Genomic DNA, 13,131 nt, shown 5'->3' on the forward strand with positions numbered 1-13,131 from the left:
CAGCAACTTACGTTAGCATACAGGGATACGTCCCGGAGGGACACAGTAGCCGCGTAGCCGCCGCACAAAAGCATTGCTGCTCTTCTCCCTGCTTGGTTCGGCCTCAGTGCTGCGCAAGCTCTCGGCGAGCCAAGGAGCCGTCTCTCTCTTCATGCATAATGATAACTCCGGAGCGCATAAATTGAATTTGTTTCCTGACACTGTTCCTGCAGTTTTCTTTTTGCATGTTGTCAACACTGTGGCAGTGGCTCGGATCTCTGGCATGGGGCCGGTCGGAGAGGCTTATTAAGGGTGACACGGTGGTGAGAGAGCACTGCTGACGCGACTCGTTCAGAAGTCGTTGGCATTCTTTGCTGCGTGGGCCTTGTGATGGCGTCAGAATTTAAAGCTGGGAGCTGGTGGTCATTGCAGACGGTGAGGTGGAGTATGACATCCACCTGAGGCCAACGCCAGGTGTGGTGACCTTACTATGCTACGCCCTATGCTGTAATGTATGGGGGACACTCATATTAGTTTCCGAGACCACCATCCAAAATAAATGACAAAAAAAAGTGAACAGAATTAACTGGACCGTAAACATGTCTTCTAACTGAGTCCGCTTTAACAACCCAAAACACATATTCTGTTTACCCTCACCCATCACTGCCAGCCAATCCAAATGTTATATTCAAGGTCATATTTACTGACCACACTGTCGCAGAGTTGGCCCACATCACATTTCAGTTCAAAAACCGATCCGCTTTGTGTCCTGCATATGACGGAAAAAGTTAGCTAGCTAACAGGGGCGAAACACGTTAGCTAGCTGGCTACATGTAGCATTCAAACGTAACTGGCCATTGGAATTTTGCGTTTCGTATTTATTAAGAGTTATTGAGCATAATTAGATATAAAAGTAACTAGTTTTGTAAATTACCAATAAAATATGTTTTTAACTGAATCTAACCAGTAGGCAACACCTCTACAGCCCACTAGATGGCACTCTGAGCCCAGTTTTGCAGCAGTTTGTGTAACTTTTGCCAAGTAAGTTCTGACATTGTAAACATTTTGACTGATCAGCTGTTTCCATTGTCAGCGGCAATTGTTCATGCTAACTGCTCCATTTCGGACCGTAGCTACGCCTCAAAGTATTTTCATTTTTGTCTTAAGTTTTACAACAAAATGCTACTTTCTTGACGTGCAAAATTATCATTTAAATTTACAAACATACATGTTTTAAAAAAAATTTTTTTAATAATACAGGATCAAATATGTTTTTTGCCTGTAGCTGTTGACTACCATATATGCTTTTTTTCTGAAATAAGGTCTCATTGTGGAAGGGGTGTGATTTTACCTCTGTTTAGTAACCCTGGAAAGAGATCATTTTTAACAGTTTGCGTGGGAAAGGGAAATCCGTAACCCCCATCTTCATAAGCTCTTTGTTAACATTAATACCAAGTGTCAGTCAAGTGCAGCATTAAAAAACATGAACACAGGACAAACCGATGCGAGCGGCTAAATTAGGGGGCGCTCGTGTCCGCAGCCCCGAAACGGAGCGGATGAGATCTTTTCAGGCAGAAAGATGTCACAGTTTCTTTAAATAGAACTTTCCTTTCCACCCTTTGCAGCGATCCCACAGACAGAAGGGAAGCGGCAGGGAGGCAGAGGGAGCATCGACGAGAGGGAGATGGAGAGGGGCTGCAGACCAGAGGAACAGCTGTTTCACCCGCTGACTTTCGAGTCATCGTTGTGAATGCTCTGATAAATAAATGGGAGTAAATAATGCTCTTTGTTCGTGGTGACAGTTCAGCTTTTGTTTTCGTCCAATTTGCTTGAGGCGCTGTGGATTTTAGATGCTCGGGGGGGAAAAAAACACACTCAATAAAATCTATTTCTGAAGACACATTACATCACTAGTACAGGCAATGTAATGTAAAAACCATGCCCCGGTCGGAAATTTGTTATTCTAATTTTTTGCTTTTTTCTCCACAACCATCTGGCGTCGCACAGAAATGATCTTGTGACCCCCCGTGGAGGTTGGTAGTGGAATTATCTTTTTATTTGTTTTGCTGCAATGTTGCCGGCGTTACGGTGATCTACACATCTAATACGTTCTACAATGTTTCCTTCTGTTGTTCACATCTCCACACGGCTGCACACTTGGTCCATGCAAATGAATAAGACTGAAAATATCCTCTTCCCAGATGAGTTTCTCTCTGAATCTGAAAAAGTTTCTTCACTTTATTTGCCCTTGCGATCTTATTGTTTAGCATTTTTAATTCATGCAGAAGAACATAACCTTTTGTTTTTTACATATTTATTATTCTACAGCATTTTGTTTTTGTCATTCAACTGCTTCCACATTTTTCAAACTTCATTCGAATATAAAATGAAATCCTTTTGGCTTATTTAGGACATGCATGCTATTACTTTTCTCATTCATACTTGTTATACTTTCATAAACATTCAACATCTTCCATCGTCACTCAAATGCATGGACAGAATGTTCAAATTGGACACTTTTTCACAGTTTTTATTTGCATTTTATACCGCCATCTACTTAATCACACATATGCCTAGAAACTCCATTTGAACTTCAAAATGTTCATTATCTTTCATACATTCTGGATATTTTTTTTTACCAAATCCCATTTGAACCTTTTCCTAAAGCTTGGTAAAATTGTCATCTTTAAAATCTTGTGAACATTTTCACCCTTCATACATCTTTATAGGTGAAATGTGTGCTCATTCATACGTACATTCACTGCAAAGAGTTGCAGGTGCTGCCGGGGCAGCGTGGGGACGAGAGGAGCGCCTCCACTCCATCACTAAGAGATCAACTCATATCGCAGTTAACTTTAATTGCAGCTGGATGAGACACAGCTGATTGAGACGAGCTAATCAGTGCAGTTTGACATACACACACACACACACACACACGCACACACTGTGTTCAGGCCTTTTCTCTTCTTATTTATAGTTTGAGCTCGAAACTCCCGTCAAGCCTCGCAATGTTCCACATCTTTCATGCGTTACTGGTGGTTTTCAATGTTTAAAGATTTTAAATGGTTTCAGGCGGCTGAAGCTGGAACTGTCTGAAAAACTAGGGTTGGGCTTAGTTATTCAAATAAAATAAGTGCTAATAGTTCAACTTTCGTCAAGGCTGAGACCTCAGTTTTTTTCCTTTTCCGCCCAAAAAATAAATAATAATAATAAAATTAAACCTCAACTCCTTCTCAGGATACTTAAACTCTTCAAACTCCCATTTGGGCTTCTGTCATTGCACGCTATTTCTTTTGCGTGCTTCATCCCTTTTCCAACTATTCATATTGCTTCAGCTGCTATTTCATGCAAGTTCTTATCCACTGATTCATACGCCATTCAAACCATAAAATGTTCCACATCTTTCATACATTAGGAATATTCCAAAGCTTTTTTGACATGGGAATTTAAAGCCAGCAATACAGTTGAGCTTCAGACGTTCAAATAACTTTAATAACATATTCTGCGTTTTTCAAACATTATTATATTCAAATTTTAAATAATTCCTTCATCGTCCTACAACTGAAATGTGTGACTTTTAAACATCCGTTCAACCAGGTCTACATCAGGTCAACCGGGTTTAGACTGAACCAAAACATCATGGGACTTAATGATAATAACGATAATAATTAATTGCAGATTTCTTTTTGGACAAAGTGTTTTTATTCATAATTTTTTTCCCTTCCTTAAAGAACTGTATGTATGTGTATGTACCATAGATAATACTGGCAGGATAATCTCACGAAGCAGTTTTCATAATAGCCCGTGCCCACATGGAAATAACGTTAATTAGGCCGGCACGACCTCTGGTCTCATTAGAAAGTCACAGTGGTGGAGCTGGATCAGGAGACTCCCTCCCCCCGTCACCCCCTGAATAACCCCGTCCCTCCTGACGGGTCTCTGTCAGTCCCCAGATACTGAAAGTGTTTCATCAGAGTGGTCAGCTCAGTGTCTCTAATCCCCGCAGTGAGTGGGAGAAGCTAACGGAGCTAACTCTGTGATCCGGGATTACTGTAGGCCATGGGCATCGCAGCCTCCCTCCAAAGCCCTGATCCCTCTCCTCTCCCGCCGCACAGTGCCGGGCCCTGTCGCTCTCGACGCTGCCGCCGGTCAGCCTGCAGGTAAGTCACCCGTGGACAGCAAAGCGACGCCGCTAAGCTCGCCGGTCGCGCAAACCCTGGTGAAAGGGTGTATATATATTTATAGAGAGAGAGAGGATTCATGGCTGCGTAGACATTGATCTTTGCTGGATTAATCATACAGGTGCGATTTGAAGGGGATCATTGCAATGAAAACGCACCTGTTGTCGAACAGATTCACAGTAAGCATGCATGCTACATGGACTCACAACGCACAGACGGACTGTCAGTGAACACGGGTTATTTGTACCGTGACGGCTGCACATTCTGCAGCTCCTGCACTGGATGCAGCAGATTTTAACGTCGTACTAAAGAAGTGGAACCAGGCCGGACATCGTCCCTCACGTGGAAATCAGTTATTGGCCAAATCAAAGTGTCATTAATTGTATTGATTGGGGTTGATTAATGGTGTTCCATTGGCTGCAAAATCCACTCATTTTGAAAATATAACCCGAAGTGGCAACATTATGGTTGTATTGAATTATTCCCCATTTCATATACAAGGAGATGTCCCACTGATCGATAATATATTAAGCTAGTAGTGTATGCTACCTTTGACTTTATAGAATATCCCCTTTTATAGCTAGTGTGGGAAAGTGGAGAGCAAAAACCATTTTGCTAATAAAATGAAACAATAACCAACAATAGTAAAGTACTAATATTACTTTATTATTATATAGTATTAGGTCCAACTCCAAAAAAATAAGAAATAAAAGAAACAACACGATGCACACAGTTAGTGCTGCCGTAGTGACGGCTTGGTTCGGTGGTATTGATGACATCATGTTACAGTTTGCAACTATAACATAATCCATCAGATGAGAGGTCCAGTTGGGTTTTTACAAAGCTAATTTCAGTCAGAATCAGGTTAGCCGATAAAATACCTTTTGTGACATATATAACTCTGGCTATAGATAGACATTCATATAGATATATAAATATCACCGATCCTTGAATGCAACCAAGCTTCCTCTGTAAATGGACCTTTAATGGAGCATAATTAGCGTGTTTTTCTGGTCCTTCATACAGTGGGTCACTGCGATCATTACGCAACAGTTTGTGTCAACAGTTGTATGATGAAGGGCAACAAAATCTTATGAATTGATATTCCGCAAACAACGACACGAGTCATTCCAAATAGCGGAGAATGACTTGAGTTATATAATTGGTTCATGTAATCCATGTTCGTGCAGCGCGCAGTGAATCGTTCCCCCCAGCTAGCGTGTACGATGGTGTGGCATGACTCAATGGCAGGCTTTTTTTTTTTTTTTCTTTCTGGGCACATAACACTGTTTGCCCCATTTCCACATGCAAAAACCCCACAACAGCTGGATTTGCATGCGTACGAGTCGCGTGTGTGTGCGTGAACCCTTTTGTGGATTTACATGGCTCGCCCGGGGTGTGTGTGTGTGTGTGTGTGTATGTGTATGTGTGTGTGAGAAACGAAGCTCCACATATTATGATGCCATAAATCTGCTCAGTGCCTCTTTTTTTTTTCACAGGCAACAAAAGGGTTGATTTATGCCGACATAATTGCCAACGGCGTAAACTACTTGGAGAACCCGAAGATCACTAAATCTTGCATGGAGCCATTAACCATCTCTCAGCATCCATGCCGCCACGCTAATTCCGCTTCTTAGTCACAGGAGATAAGAGGAACACGAAACCGTCTGCTGGTGTGAGTTTTCAGCGCACCGAGCCTCCGACACGGGCCGCACACACACACACACACACACACACACACACACACCATCGCACGCTATCATTATTCCACTTCGTTTGAAATGAAGCGCCTGGCCTCAGCTGTTTGTTTAGGACACAGCTCAAAACCTTTTTGAACGCCATCATTGGAGTTCTGAAGGAATGGCCAACGCTTTGAATCTCTGAAAACTGCAGAATAAACTTGAGTTTTTTTCCGAGCATTTGATTTAAAAATAAATAAAATGCTTTTGAAGAACATTGCTCAACGATGGCTTTAAGATGACTGACTTCAATCGTTTCAGAAAGAAAGAAAGTTCAATGTTTCGGTCAATACATTTTATTCACTTTCTTTCCGACAGCGGAATGTTTCTCTCCCTTTTATAGGCAAACAGAAAGGGAAGAATGATACAAGTGAGATTGTGTGTGTGTGTGTGTGTGTGTGTGTGTGTGTGTGTGTGTGTGTGTGTGTGTGTGTGTGTGTGTGTGTGAGTGTGTGAATGACGTGCAGGGCAGTCTGTTGTGTGAGGTTCTTGTGAGTGTGCATCTATGTCGCGTTTGAGGAGTGTTGTTTTTTCCGTTTGTTGTTTGAGAGTTGGAAGAAATGGGAGAAGAAGAAAAGAGAAAAATAATGAAAGGAAGGGAGGAATACAAATAGAATACAAATAATACAAATGGCATGATGTTTCATGGTCTAACCATGTATTTTGTATTGATTATTATTATAATTGTATTATGTAAAAATAAATAAATCTCAAGACGTACAGTATATTTATTTATTTCAGGCTAAAAATAAATATTTATATATATATATATATATAAATATTTATTATTGGTAAGCTGATTCTACATACGCCCTGACAAGCAAGTTCTTTGTTGTAGATTTTTTCAGATTGCAATGTTTGTCAAATGCTTTTCATCTCTGCATGAGGTTTTTATTTATTTTTATATATATATATTAAAAAAGTATATATATATTTTTTTATATATATATATATATATTAATTACACATAAATAAATAAAAACCTCATGCAGAGATGAAACGCATTTGACAAACATTGCAATCTGAAAAAAAACTACAACAAAGAACTTGCCTGTCAGGGCTGACCAATAAGAAATGACCTACAGCTGGACAGCGCTCCACAGAGACAACCAGATGTATTGGGCTGCGTTGCTTCATTGACAGGTGCCTCAGCACCGCTTCTCTCAACCACTCTGGTGGTTGCAGCTCTCTTTCCAAAGACTGTGGGAGCTTGGAGTGTAAATGTTTTAACAGGGATATTTATACATCTGACATTTCCTAAAGCTATTAATCATCCCATACCACAAAATTACCAAAACAAATCGTCTGCTTTGTTTCTAACATCTGTCTGTTTTTTTTCTCTCGTTATTTTTTGAAACATTCACAGCGGTAAAAGGTTAAACAACTTAAAATGCAACAAATAACTAGAGACCTTGACATTTAGGTTTTTTACTCTGTTGTGTTTCTTCTCTTAGCACTTGTTATTTATTGTGTGCATTTTCCTTTGAGCGACGCTGAAAGCGAATTGTTAACACTGTTTGTTTCCCCCATTCAGCGAGGCAGACTAATGCTTTTCCCATACCCTAACAAAAGGAAAAAAATAGATCAAAAATGTCAAGGTATCACTTTCACAGAGGGAACCGTTGGGAGAAAACCTGCTTCCTGAAGCACCTAAAGCCGGCCAGCATGTCCGCCTGAGCGACTCATCCCTCTGCGGTGGACTCCTTTCCGGGAAGGCCGTGTTTTGGGAGACGGCTCCCCGCTCCCTGAATGTGGAACAGCAAGCCTAATATTTCGCTGATTGCTTTTATTTGGGGAGATGGGCCCTGAAAACAGAGTGCTTTGCTTTCTGCCCGCGGCACTTTACCACCTACTTGAATCATCCGTTCCCATCTGTGAGCCTCATATTATAGGACAAACCGGTGTGTGACTGCTCCACATGGGTATTTATATACACCAGAGAGAGAGACCTGATGGATGAATTTCAGATGTGCTTCCCAGGAGTCCGAAAAGGGGGAGGGGTCCATTGCTGCACTGGGGAGGAAAAATGCTCTGTGCGGGCCCCTGGGGAATAAAGTAGGTGCCCGAGCCGCAGTTTCCATTCGTTACCTCACCTCAAAGCGGTGCTGCTATTCCAACAGCCTCCCCTGCACATTTTGCATGAAAAGGAGCAAATGCATTGACACTGTAAAAAAAGAAAAGAAAAAGTGAGTGCATGTTTGAGCACACGTGAATGAGAGGACTCGACAGCTGCAGACAATTATTTTCCCATCACATCATGAGGCTATAAAGTGCGCTGAAAAAATACAATTCATTTATCCCCCCTCCCCATCAACAACATAGACTTTGATTTGTTTCAGCGCCATGCACACTTTGAGCTGCTTCATCTGCTATTCCCCTGGAGGAAAATGAAATACAGAAGAAGCTTAAATGACCACAAAACATCTGTAAATGAATGATTAATCAAAGTGTTCAAGTTAAAGCAAAAGGATGCTACAGTTCTCACCCTCTTTATACGCCTGTCCCTTTCTTTTGGGACTCCTCACTTGTCTCTCCTACTCAATAATCATTACAATATGACTGTGCTAAGTGGTTGTTAAATTGAGCCTATATAAACCAGATAACATATACATTTATGTGGTAATGACATAGTTTGAATTGGAACAGCATGGGGTCATAATGATCATCTTATCTTGCGCACAGTGGGCAGCACCTGCTCTTCATCTCTCACTTTATGTACATGTATTTTACACATCTTTTCTTTATATGCATATCTAGAAAATCAATACAAATGTGATCACACAAAAAGGAAATATCATGCTGATGGGTCCAGTAGTGTGAGATTAGCCGTGGGCAGACACTATACACACACACACACACACACACACACACAAGCGAGCACATGATCTCCACACAGACGTATTGCGGAGATAATTTATGTATTTGTGGCCACAGAGTCCCGTGTTCTTAACGGCTTGCTTTTAAATGCATTCTACAGGAGTGTGATACCAGCAATACTTTGTGCAATATTGTGTCTGTCGATAAAACGGCCAAGATCATGTGATGAAAATAAGGTAAATACAAGAAAAGAAACCACCTGCGAGCTAATCCGCCTTGAGCTTTATTTTGTACTTTGTTTGATGATTTAGCAAAACCATAATGGATCCACAGTGGACATGGTGCTCCCCTAATGTACAATAAAAGTAGTTCTCCACACCTAAGACTAAATTCACTCTGGCTTAGGGGCACCAGATTGCATTATATTATTATTAGCTTCCATTACTGTACCGGATTGTGCAATTTCCTCAGCTCATAAACATGAATGTTAGTAAGTCTAATAAAATTAAAACATGATAACACTGGCGTTACACTGTTTTCATGTAACAGGGGTGCCATAATAATTAATTACAGGTGTTGATGCATATCTGAAATTAAAAACCGACAAAAAGAAACATTTGTCATTAAGTTTAGCTATTTTTTTCTTTCTTTCTTTCTTTCTTTGCCAGTAAAGGAGAACTCCACCAATTTTCTTTTTGCATAATCACCTGTAAATAGTTTCCGTTAGCTGAAAGCTTATCTACATACGGAGCGGGTCCTCTTCACGAAGTCCGTCATAATCTACTGCCATGTTTCTACGGTGGCCCAAAACAGACAAACCAAACACTGGCTCTAGAGAGGCCCTTTTGCCTCTTCAGGTTTTTGCACCGGCAACCATTGTTCTCCAACACGCTCGGCACGAGTTTCAGTTTGTCGCAATCTGCAACCTCATTACTAGATGCTTTGAAATCCTACACACTGGCCTTTTTTAAGTCTGGGAAAAAAATAAAGTGAGTTTTCTTCCAGAAAAACCTGCATTACAAAGTGAGGGTTGTGGACCTTGAAAGATTTGGCCATTAACTAATGGGAGATGCTGTTGTGTTGCCTGATGGGACTTTTTGTATCCAGACGCAGGATTACTTGGCCTCTGCTGCAACAATTTGGACTACTCTTGTACTATTAGGCCACAAGCACCACCAACTGTTCTTTTTCAAAAAATCTCTCATGTAACCCTCCGAAACTCATGTGTGATGCTACATTTTGCTTTTTTAGTTTTTTACATTACTTCCATTCTGTATGCCATTATAAGACTCATTATCACAAAAAAGTTACATTAATAATTTTGCAAACACATATATGTGTCTTTGACACTGATGAGTAATTGTTTTTACTTAATTCAATATTTTGTTCCATCCATCTATTAGCTATAAAATGGTGATGATTTTAATATTGTGAAAGCAATACTCTGTTGTACAGTAATACCAAAGAGGTCTGGCCTTTGCTTGATACGAGATGAGGGCGTTTATCCTCATGTTTGCTGCCCCGCCACTGAACCTAGTTTTAATGATGTTGCTGCAGTCTGAGATCTCCACACTTAACTTTGGTGAGTGCAATATTATCATAAATGATACAACACGTGCCCCATTTTTTGCTTGCAAAAATAGGACAAAGAATCATAAACTGTATATAAAGTGAATAATAGCAGGGCATTTATACTGGACCACGTGGAACTGGAGCTGGAGAGAATATACCTGCAAAGAACTACAGACGCAGTACTTTATTATCCCAAATAACAATGCTTCATATAATAATTCATCTGCATCATCCGACTGTTGGAGGAAACGTATATTTTGGTCTTGTGCAGCATTATGCTGTATTATTGCGTTGCTGTTAGAAGGGAAATAGAATGTTTTATTCCAATTATACTATTATTGCTATTTTTTTATGTGGTGCTTTTTTCTTACACTTTTCTTGCTTGGCTCTTTTGCAATTATTGTCTGCATTATATTTTTAGTTCTCATCGAACTAGTGCGGACAAAACAAAGTAGTAGTAGTACTATATACTAGTAATACTAAAACAAAATGTGCCATTGTGAACCTTCTACTGCACCAGTCCTCCCACAGGACCCCCCAGTCTCCACTGGATTACACCATGTGATCCTCTCATCGTTGGGTAAAATATTTCTAATTCTAATTTAATATGTATCCATAATTCTACCATTGTATCAGATGATACAGCTAACCCACAACCTAAGAACACATGAAAACTGTTGTCTGGACTTAACTGTACTGTAGCTCATCCATCTTTCACTCACTCTCTCTCACACACACACACACACACACGGACCTCTCCTTCACTGCGAGGTCACAGCACAGGACGAACCGAGGCCCATTACCAAAACTTCAACTTTCACTTTCCAGACAGCGAAAGTGTTGAACACCATGCAGGCAGTGTCTCTCTTCCCAAAATGTATTAGCAAAATCAAGAGCTGTAAAATAGCTTACAGCAGGCACCCAGGCATGTTTATTGTTGATCGGCGCTGCCAAGCACTACAGAGAGATATATATTATGAGCCTGTCAAAACACTCGCACTTCATAGTCCCAGACTATGTCTACAAGCGTGAGTGACTTTAACATCAGATGGCTGGCAGTCGTGGAATAAAGAGGTGAGGACAGCGGGTGCGTCTACGCGAGGTGTGACCTCTGGGTATGAACCACTGATCTATTTTCAAAGTTTCTAACACGCCGCACACGTTCACACACAGGTGGAATGACTGTGTTTACATGCAATTTCAAAACATCTATTTTTCATTGTGGTATTCCACGACAGGTTACCAGGGCAATTGTAGGTCAAATAAGTATTATGATTAATAGGGAGGTGAGGTTATATTCTGAGAAAAATAACTCAAACTTCAAATGATCTCTGAGATTATAAAATCAAAATAAAATAACATAAAGAACGTGAAATAAAATGAGCATGTGTATCTTTCAGGACCTCCGAGGCCGGAAAGCAGCAATCTTTAGGATTCATCTGATACCCATTGGTAAAATGGGTCAAACATGAGGATTAAGTACAATGAACGTGGATGTATGCATTATGTTCATACAATAGCACAACATTTTTCCTTCTAATGTTTTCTATGGATCTATCTTTCAGGCTTTGCCTCGTTCAGAGTCTATCCTCACCGAGAGAACTACTCAACGTGCCACGTGCACTCTTTAATGGTGCGTCTGTGGCGTTGAGGTCGATCAAACCTTGGACCTAGACAAAAAATAAAAAATATCTGAGAATATCCATTTTCTTCTAAAAAAAACTGTGCGGTTTCCACATAATTGTTTTACTTTAATCGCTGATTCGCTCCAAATATTGAATATTGAAATAAATATAAACACATACATAAAGTGAAATAGGACCGTCTAGAATACCACCTGGTGGCCTCACCGTTTGCCCAAAATCTCCGATCCTTTTTGCCGTTCTCATATCCCACCTCCTTGGACCGAACCACCTCTGATGTGTTGATGCATCTTTACGTCCAGCTTGATGTGTGACGTGTGAGGAATACTCGAGCAGCAGGTCTTTGAAGACATAGTTTAGAGATCCAGTTTGCTGCCTATGCATATGCAAGCAAAGCAGCCAACGCTGCAAGAAGCTCATTTGAACACATGCATAATTGAAGCGAGGCCTCTCTATTCATATGCTGCTGTTTGTTCCGCCGTGCAGAAGGAAGCCCGCCAGCACCGACACAGCTGTCTGTCTCAGGTGGATTTTTTTTCTTCTTTTTTTTTCCGTGTGGTGACCTCACTGACTCATCAAGAGCTCAGAATAGCTGCTCCCATACATATACACATCAACAGTGTGATGGTAATGTGCCTTTGACAGATTCAGTGGTGTAATGTTTGCTTTAGAAAGCCGCCTGTATCTCAAAGCCTGCACAGCAATAAAGCGTATTATGATGCATTGCTCCATTGCAAATACCATATTTAATTAAAAGGTTTATATCACCAGTGGGAAACAAATTTGCTTTTTTTTTTAATGACATATGGCTATACAATAATCGTAAAGCTGCCAAGATTTAATTTCCAGTAATAACACTGCCTGAGGAAGCTGATGTTGAGAAATTGACGTTTGCGAGGAAGGCATGCTGAAGTACGCAGCTGATGCTTTTATACTGCTGATGTTGGTTTTGGGAAAAATGCTCGGTCATAAAAGCTAAAGGACAGTACGCGCTGCTCCAACAGCAATTCATCAAATGCCGCGTCACGATGCGAGCGCTCGCTGACGATCCAAATTGACAAATGGTAACGACCCTGTCTTTTTTTTTTTTTTCATGACACGTGTCACCGTGACTCCCGTGTCCTGACCTACGGAGGCGATGTAGATACAGTTAATTCTCGCAAGCTATTTTGGTAAAGTGCTGCTATATGATGATAATAG

Source organism: Taurulus bubalis (genome assembly GCF_910589615.1).
Source record: "Taurulus bubalis genome assembly, chromosome: 3".
NCBI lineage: Eukaryota > Metazoa > Chordata > Actinopteri > Perciformes > Cottidae > Taurulus > Taurulus bubalis.